General features: G+C 36.4%; 1 long non-coding RNA gene across 1 annotated transcript in view; it reads right to left on the minus strand.

Moving 5' to 3' along the window:
* The window catches only part of LOC125612883, a 14,160-nt gene extending 13,800 nt beyond the window's left edge, over positions 1 to 360 (minus strand). The window contains exon 1 of the long non-coding RNA XR_007343366.1: positions 151 to 360. This is a non-coding gene — a long non-coding RNA (uncharacterized LOC125612883). The remainder of the gene's footprint in view (positions 1 to 150) is intronic.
* Positions 361 to 9,606: the final 9,246 nt, after the last annotated feature.

A 9,606-nucleotide genomic window follows, 5' to 3' on the forward strand; every position in this document is an offset into this window, starting at 1 on the left:
CCCACCCCCCACTTTTGTTTTGCAATCTTTGTTCATTTGTAAGTGAACCATATCATGTCCTTATTTTAATTTGCAATTCTTTGATTACTAGTAAGGTTGAAAACTTTTCATTGTTAATTGGCCATATGTATTTCCATTCCTCTAAATTACCTTTTGTGTCCAGGGCTCATGGATCTGCTGGCCCTGTCAACCTCGATTCACAGGGCAAAGTTCAGTTTCACTCTTCTCTGCAGCAGTGTAATCTCACAAAGAAAGAGGAACTGGGGAAAATACCACTGGGTATTTCAAGCTAGTTTTAATATCAATATATAATCCCATCTTTCGAATTTAATTTCTGTAGAATGTTTTCTAGTACATAGCTTGTAGTAACTTACACCTAATGCAGCCTTACAGGGTGCTCACAATGTACCACTCATGACTATAGGACAACCGTATTCGGGAGATAGTATTTTTATTACCATTTGCAGAAGAGGAAACCAAGCAGAGAAGAAAATGCGTCATTTGCCCAAGGTAAAAAAAGGTCACAAGCTGCTACAGAGCTGGGACTGAACTCAAGTACTCGTACACACCAGAGTCTATGAGTTTGACCCCTAACCCTCCAGTACAATCCTGTGGTCAACCTTCAAGGACTATGGAATGAATTTGTCCAAGTCATCTTTAATGAATAACATGTCTACAATTCTAAACAAGATAAGGATTCTTTTTCACTCTGATAAGCTTTCAATAACAAGATAATAGTTTTCAGAACAACACAGCATTTTTTTATTATAAATGATATGTATATTTTGATATTTTAACTGCTCAGAGCAGAAAGTGCAGGTATAGTTCAGTGATAGAGCTTGTAGCATTCATGAGACCCCGGGCTCAATCCTAGGCACCAATTAATCAGTCAAACAATGTGCAAAACACAGATAATCACAACAGAGTGTAAGAAATTGAGAGTAAGCTGAAGCCCTTTTATCACTAAATCCTATGAGATGAGGAAATGATTAAAAGCATAAAATTTTAATTCCTTTAATAGATCTTGGGCCACACTTTCACATATACATCCCACTAAGACATGGAGATATTACCAAAGAAACATAAGTATTGGGGGAAATTGAACTATTCTGGTACAACCATATGAATTTAATTACACAAAGGAGATTTAACATAATTAAGGAGAAGAAGCAAAGTATTCAAAAATGGCCCTGGTTGTGCCAGGCACAGTGGCACACACCTGTAATCCCAGTGGCTGGGGAGGCTGAGATAGGAGGATCAAGAGTTCAAAGCCAGCCTCAGCAAAGAGAGAAGTGCTAAGCAACTCAGTGAGACTCTGTCTCTAAATAAAATACAAAATAGGGCTGGGGATGTGGCTCAGTGGTTTAGTGTCCCTGAGTTCAATCCCCAGTACCAAAAAAATAGGCCCTGATAAATCCAGGATATTTGTATTGCTTCCTCTATTTCTCCTATTTAGATCACTAATTTGTTCCCTTTATATTAACATAAAAGAGCTTATTATGCATTTAATTTAATCATGTGTATGTAATAAATCACAAGTGAATACAATTGAGGTATATGCTACATCCTCCGCAAAGCTATGCTATTAAAAATAGCTGATTTATAATTTACTGAACATTCTTAAAATCATGGAAAATATTTAAAAATCAATTAATACTTTTTGTTGGTTGGGATATTTCAAAACCAATGCAATCTAAAAACCAGAAGAAAAATCATATTATTTTAAATAGCATACTTATTTAATTTTTAAAATGTAAACAATAATAATTTTAAAGCCTAAAATAGTCTTTATTTGAAAACCCTTTTAAACTAAACATTGATTATTTCTCTACAGTCATTAATTAACTTATACCTTAATTGTCAGTGTTACAAAGTAAAAATTGATCTCAAATATATATTTTCTGTTCTTAATACCTAATTCACCTGTTTCAAAACACTGTGAAAATTATACTTTGCAACATATGGACATAACACATTTAAATAAAGTCAAGTGCCATATCTTTATCCTCAGGTATAACAGCATACCTGGTTCACAGTAAACATGCAAACGATAATTGTTGTGTATATTGCTTTTGTTTATTTCAAGACAAATTCAAAGGGAATATTTTGCTTTCATGCCAATGTATCATCAAATTTCTCTTAAGTATTCAAAATAAAAAAGCTTTAAGAAAAGCAAAAAACTATGATTAATTATTTTGACAACAATAAAATGCCACCTTTGTATTTATGTTTTTTGACCACCTTTGACTAAAACCAAAATCGGATATTTGATTTTTTTTTTTTATTGGTACCAGGGATTGAACTGAGGGGCACTTGGGCACTGAGCCATATCCCCAGCCCTATTCTGCATTTTATTTAGAGCCAGGGTCTCACTGAATTGCTTAGCACCTTGCTTTTGTTGAGGCTGGCTTTGAACTTTCAATTCTTTTTTAAACTTTTTCTGTTTTTATTCTTTACCCCTCACTCAGTATGGTAAGCAGAAATCTATAATTCAATCGCATGATTTAGGAAAAAAGGAATAATGATCTTGGGAAAAGGAAGAATTAAGTTATTTCTAATTACCTCCCTAATTCATATGTAATTTTGAGCAAATCACTTATTTGCAAAATAACAGGATTTAAGGCTGTTACCCCATAAACCTGCCTAACAAACTCATAATACTTTTCTAACATCATAATATTTTATGTTACTGTCCTTGTCTATTCTTGGGTAAGCCACAATCTCTTTTCCAAAATTATTTTCTAATTATTAAAGGTAATCAAAGATATTCTTTCCAAAAATAGACTTTTGCCAAAAAAAAAAAAAATGATGGAAATAATTCTAAAAAAAACTGATTCAAAAGCTCTAGAACAATACACATTTTGGAAAAAGTTGAAAAAAAGTTAAAATGTTCCCAGAGGAATGACGTAATAATGAGATAGCTCTTGTGAGTGAGCAAGTCTCACCTTTTCTGTTCCTTGCTTTGTTCCTTCCCAACCAGGGAATGAATATAAGAGAGTAACATTTCGTGTGATATCATAGTTTCTAGCTCTCTTCCTGGGTCTAAAGGTTCTTTGATGATGTCTTTGATGTTTCTTATTACTTACAGAAATTTGGTGTACCCTTAACCATCTTAGGATAGGCTCTAACATGGTGTGCAGAGGAATGGTTCTCACACAGGGGTGCCCTGGGTTGTACTCTCAACTCTGGCCCTTGGAGGACATTGTGTTGAAGATAGGCCAGGGTGCATGGGGAACAGCCCTGGCTAGCCAGCTACTGTGGGATGATGAGGAAGGAGACTGATGCCTACAGCCCACTGCTCGGCCCTGAAGTTTATTTATGCCCTGTGGTGCTGTCAAAATCAAATAGTAAAAGCTCTAAGAATAGTTGGTTTTTAAAAACTGTCTGTGCTGGGATTGGGGTTGTGGCTCAGCAGTATAGCACTTGCCTAGCAAGTGTGAGGCCCTGGGTTTGATCCTCAGCACCACATAAAAATACATAAAAAATAAAGGTACAATACCTTTGGGTCCAACTACAACTAAAAGATAAATATTAAAAAAACTGCCCTTGCACATTGAAATAAATCATAAATCATAATATTTCAGAGACACAGCCACATCAATGTTTATAGCAGCACAATTCACAACAGCTAAACCGTGGAACCAACCTACTTGCCCTTCAATAGATAAATGGATTAAGAAATGTGCTGTATATACACAACGGAATATTTTTCAGCATTTGCAGGTAAATGAATGGAGTTAGAGAATATAATGCTAAGTGAAATTAGCCAATCCCCAAAAACCAAATGCCGAATGATTTCTCTGATTTAAGGATGCTGATCCATAATATGCTATGAGGTGTGGGGGGGATGGGAGGATTAAATGAACTCTAGATAGGGCAAAGGGGGAAAGGGGAGGGAGGATAAGGAAGGGGGTGTAGGAGTAGGAAAGACTGTGGAATGTGATGGTCATCATTACCCTAAGTACATGTATGTATGAAGACACAGAGGATATGACTCGATTTTGTGTACAACCAGAGATATGAAAAAATTGTGCTGTATATGTGTAATATGAATTGTAATGCATTCTGTTGTCATATATAACAAATTAAAGTTTTTAAATTTTTTTTAAATAAATAAATAAACCCTGTTCACTATATATATTTTATCACTTTTGGAACTAAATTAATGTACTTTTTTCTTACAAAATAATATACTCAGAAAGTAATTACAACACAAGCAAGTCTACATCTGTTCTAAAACTACTAGTTATCAAATATTCTTCAAAATGAAGCCAGACTAAACTTGTTTCAAGTCCCAGATAATCCATAATATAGTAGGAAAAAATTTATAAGAGAAGACCGGCTTGCAGTTTGGAATGAGAAGCTCCAATTTTTCATAGATCTCATTTGTTGACCTCATTACATTGAGCAGGGAACTGTTGCTTGCACCTGCAAGGAAGAATCTGCTCTCTCAAGATGGAATTCTGCCAGATGCCCTTTCCAGTCATGCCAGGGTTAAAGACTGAAAGCGATCAAGGTCCCTTAGGATTGATCTCGCCTCCATGAAGTCTTCCATGATTTTCTGAATTGAAATTCTCCCTCCAATCCAGGAATTTATTAGAACATCAATACTGCCTGTTACATACTTCACACTGTATTTAAGCAACATTAACAACACTTATACATGCCTGAATCTCTTCTGTTTGAATCAGCTTTCTCATTACTGTAACCAGAAGACCTGACAAGAACAATTTTAGAGAAGGAAGAGTTTATTTGTCATTCACAGTTTCAGAGGTCTCAGTCTTTGGATAGTTACCTGCATTATTCTAGGCCAGAGGTGAGGCAGAACATCATGGCAGAAGGGTGTGGCAGAGGAAAGCAGCTAAGGACAGGGATTAGGAAGTAGAGAAGGACTTCTCTCATCAAGGACAAAATATACTCCCCCAAAGCATTTTGTCACTTTTTGAACAATGGCCCGCCCCCTCCAGCCACACCCTATTTGCCTATAGTTAATACCCAGTTAATTCTTATCAGGGGATTAATTCCCTGATTAGGTTAAGGCTTTCATAACCCAATCATTTCACCTCTAAACTTTCTTGCATTTCTCACACATAAGCTTTCAGGGGACTAATGTCTAAATCATAATACCTACTAAATCAGCTGAAATCAGGAATCAGCTGAAAATACCAGAATGCTCTACCCACAGACCTGAAACAAGAGGGGTCTTCCCAGCCCCAAACTGTCCTTCTAGAAGAAGGCAATTTTTGGTACCTGTAATGTTGCCTCTCAATCACTAGAGACATGGAGCAATCCCAAGCATCAAGGTGTCACGCAACAGTGTTCAAAGGCAGGAAGCCTGAAAAGGGCATTTTTTTCACCCTGTCCTCACTTAAAAGGAGGCAAAACTTCTCAAATGCCCTAGAAGAGCTTCCCTTATATCTCATTGCCCAATGAAGATCACACTTGTCTCCAGAACATACTCTGGAACAAGAACTGGGCCACTTACCTGAAGTTCAAAGTACTTGGACCAAATCAGAAATACAGTGGGAAAGAACAGGGCCAGAGGTAAGATGCTTGAGGATAGGCAATACACTCTGTCATAGTTAGTCTAGCCTATGTGTTTTATTCTGCCTTTTTACTGCTGTGACTTAAAGATCCAACCAGAACAACTGTAGAGGAGGAAATGTTTATTTAAGGGCTCACGGTATCACAGGTCTCAATCCATAGGCAGCAGGCTCCATTCCTTGAGGCTCAAGGTGATGCAGGACATCACGGCAGAAGAGTGTGACAGAGGGAACCAGCTCACATGATGATCAGAGAGCAGAGAGAGGTCTTCACTTGCTAGATACAAACAAATACCCCAAAGCCACACCCGAAATCCTGCCTCCTCCAGCCACACCCTATCACTTCAGTTATCACTCAGTTAATGGCTATCAGGGGATTAATTCGCTGATTGGATTAAGATTCTCACAACACAATAATTTCTCCTCTGAATCTTCTTGTATTGTCTCACAAATGAGCTTTTGGGGGAAACCTCACATTCAAACCATAACACTATGGTACTCACAACAAATTTGTGAGGTAGACTGTGATTTTAATCTTTTGTTAAAGAAAATACTCAAACGCAATCAGTTTCATATACAATAAGCAACTTTCCCTAGACCTTGAATCTAGTTAGGAAGAGAGCAAGATTGCAATCCAGATTCCTCTAACTTTAAGTAACTGCCTTCTTATACTAAGTTCTTGTAGTGGTTCCCATTTTGACCACTAAATAATTTAAATGAATTAAGAATGTTTGCCTCATCTTTATGTATGTACATATTTATTGTATAAATAAAAAAACAACTCCTTTGACTCTTTTCAGTATGACATTAATTTCCATAATGACATTGAAAAGCTTAAATAGAGTTTATAGTAGAAAAAGGAATGGAACATCAGGAAATAGGAGAATCATGTATGGGGTGGATAGGGAGCAGTGAGACATTATATTTTAAAATACCAGGCTAGCTACTAGTTACATGGCAAGAAAATTATGACTATTAATAATGCATGACAATAATGCACAACATTAGTTACTTCGATTCCCGAAAATAGTCTTTTTCCTTTAGTCTAGTGATGGAGAAAACAAGATATTGTTGATTTTCCTTTGCTATTGACTTCCACACCTCACGATTGATGCGTCTAACAGGTTTGCTGATCACCTGTGGTAACTGAAGACACCAACAAATACTAAAACAGTGGGTGACTCAGATCTTTTAGGATAGAATTTTTTGAGAAAGATTTGTTTTGCTTATGCTAATGTTAAAATGTGTTTGCTTTTCTTTGAGCACATTCCAGCTGGTCTAAATACAAGGGAGAGCTCCTGAAGGAAGACAACATTAACTTTTTTTTTCCCCCTGTCAGAAAAGCCACAGATGTGATCATCTCTTGGTGGAAAATTGACTCTCCTTTGTGCAGTTTTAAATTTTCACAATGACTGTTTGATTTCTATATTTTTTTTTCTCTCTGTTTGGTGAAGACAAGTAATTCTGTGCACTAAAATATTACATTCAAAATTGGTGCTAATATTAACAATTGCAAGCATTTACCCAACAATTATTGGTGCAATGATTTATATTTTGAAGTTGTAAGTGAGCACTTAACAACTTAGACTTCCATCGCTAAAATTATTTAAACATCAAGAAAAACCAGTGTGCATTCAGGAATAATCAGGGTCTTTTTTGACTTACATCAAATCTCATGTTCAAAGCCAGGACTTATATAGAATCTCATTTAGAATATATAACTATAATCACTGTTTTTCTACCTTCAAACTGAGCATAAGGCTGCAGACTTCAATATCTTACACCCACACATTATAGCTGTGTTAGTTCCCCCATCTCCTTTTTATTCTCTTCTTACCTTTAATTAAAACACATTAAAGAAAGAAAAAAGAAACAAATGGTTGTAGAAAGTAGCATTTAAATGGAAATGATTGCTCTAAATGTTGCTGCCTAGGAAATATATGGCATGGTATGCTGCTCCACAAGGCTTCAGAGGGTACCCAGGAGGTAACATAAGTATTATTTATAATGTCCTTGACTGGAGTATTCTGTGATCCAGTTTTCACCTGGAACATCTCAGACTCTTATTTCAAGCATCTCCTGAATTTTTCGGGTTTTGAAATTATTTTTCTTTTCAGACAATTGGAAAATACATAGACTATCCTATTCATTTTCTATTGCCATCATAAAAAATTACCACAAACAGTGGTTTAAGTAATACAAATATATTATCTTATAGTTCTAGAAGTCTGGAACAGGTGGTACTGGGCTTCAATCAAGGTGTCAGCAGGACTTCATTCCTTTCTGAAGATTTTGAGGGACAGAAAACCCATTTTTCAGCTTCTAGCAGCTGCTGCTTATTCTTTGGCCCTTGGCCTCCTTCCATCTTTAAAGCCAGTGATAGCTAATCATGTGTTATACACATCACATGGTTTTGACTCTGAATCCTCTGTATTATTCATTTGAGGAAATTTTAATACACTGGACTCACCTAGATAGTCTAAGACAATCTCCTTATATAAATCAGCAGGTTAATACATTTAATTTCATCTACAACTTTCATTTCCATCTGACATATAACCTAACATAATCACAAGTTGCAAGGAAGAGGACATGGACATTTTGGGGAATTTGTTGTTCTGCCAACCACAAGAATATATTCCTCACTCTGATACAATTTAAAGATCAAACTATTTAGTGGTAAACCTCTTCACTCACACGTGCAAGCACATCTTTAAAGATCTGTAACTGACACATATTTGAGAACCCATATGACCTATGGTAAGCAAATGAGTCTTGCTTTTTATAATGGATATATGGGAATATTGAGCTTTTAGTCATGCATTATATACCCAAGAATAAAACAAAACAAAACCAAAACTCTTCCTCTTCACTGCCCTCTTTTTTGCTCTATTCATAGAGCTGGACAAGCAAATTCTCTTCCAAAAAAATACAGAGTTCAGTATATCACCACATTAGTGCATATACAAACCCCATTACAGCCACACACCCATGCATCTAATCAGGTTTCTGAATCAATCCTATCTAAAGGAAGGAAAGTTTTTCCATGCTGATTTCCAGGGATTTCGTTTGTGGTTGCTATGGTTAAATCCACTCTCATGTTGTTTCCTGGGCTGAAGATTTTCTAATCTCATTGATGCCTCATTCTGATAAAAGGTTATGGCCTTACCTGCATTTCAAAGTCTAAGAACCCTATCTCCCTCCAACAGTGCATATACCATATATTCCTGCTCAAATCCCATCATGGCCTCACATTCTGGGGATCTCCTACTTCCAATCAGCCTCTGTGGATTGAATTGCATGGGCCATTGTGGGCTTGAAGTCTTGTTGCCTTCTTCTGAGAACTAGATTCATGCCCTTTGCTCCTAAACTCAGAAAGTGAGGAGGGCCTGTCCCCCATGAACACAATTCTCTATTTGAGCAATAAAATAAAATATCACTGACTAGACACCCAATCAATTCTTCTGACCTCCTGCCTGTGAACATCACTTGGGATTTTTACTTTTGAGGAAACAAAGTGAGGACCAAAGGGGGCTTAGGGACTGACTTAATGTTGCACTAACAAGCACTTTGTTGTCATTTAGATTATTTCCAGTGGCTTGGGAAAGAAACCAAAGGGTGCTAAACTCCCAGGGCTAGTAATTGGTCTACACTGTGTTTTGTCTTTTTGTTCAATTGAAAATTCATGATGAACACCTTATCTTAATTCTCAGTTTTCGGGACATTCTATTGCTAATGGGAATCATGATGACAATAACAATATTTTAATATAATAACTACTTTACAGGTGCTAAGAAGTTATTCTATGATATCTTGCTTCATCTTCACAAAAAAATGAAATATGTATTATTTATGGAGATTATTTTTATCTCTGTATTTATAGATAGTAAACTGAGACTTAGGGAGATTAAACAATTTGCCCAAATTGCCCAATAGATTTTTGCAACTGGAAAATGATGAGTTAATTATTTAAGACCTGATTGTAAGATTATAGAACCAGAGAGCTTCCAATCACTCCTGCAAGGTAGGCGGGCCTGCGACCCACCAGCAGAAGAGGAGCAGC

The sequence above is a fragment of the Marmota marmota genome, unplaced genomic scaffold, assembly GCF_001458135.2.
Source record: "Marmota marmota marmota unplaced genomic scaffold, marMar, whole genome shotgun sequence".
NCBI lineage: Eukaryota > Metazoa > Chordata > Mammalia > Rodentia > Sciuridae > Marmota > Marmota marmota.